Genomic DNA, 254 nt, shown 5'->3' with positions numbered 1-254 from the left:
AAAATTAAATTAAAATGTAAAGTAAGATAAAAATGTAAATCGAGTAAAAATGTAAAATATAAAAGTAATTAATCTGTAAAATTCATGTAAAATGTAAAAATTAAAGCAAATTGGATTATAACTAAAAATTTAAAAAATGTAAATGTAAAAATGTAATAACTTAGAAAGATGAACAAGGTCTCTGACTCAAAATTGTCGGGGGTGTAAGCCAGAGCGGCACCAAGCCGCTCTATTAAAAAAAAAAAAAAAAAAAA

This window comes from Papilio xuthus, unplaced genomic scaffold (genome assembly GCF_000836235.2).
Source record: "Papilio xuthus unplaced genomic scaffold, Pxut_1.1 DF828663.1, whole genome shotgun sequence".
Taxonomy (NCBI): Eukaryota; Metazoa; Arthropoda; class Insecta; order Lepidoptera; family Papilionidae; genus Papilio; species Papilio xuthus.
The sequence above is the reverse complement of the archived record's forward strand: the minus strand, read 5'-3'. Positions refer to the sequence as shown.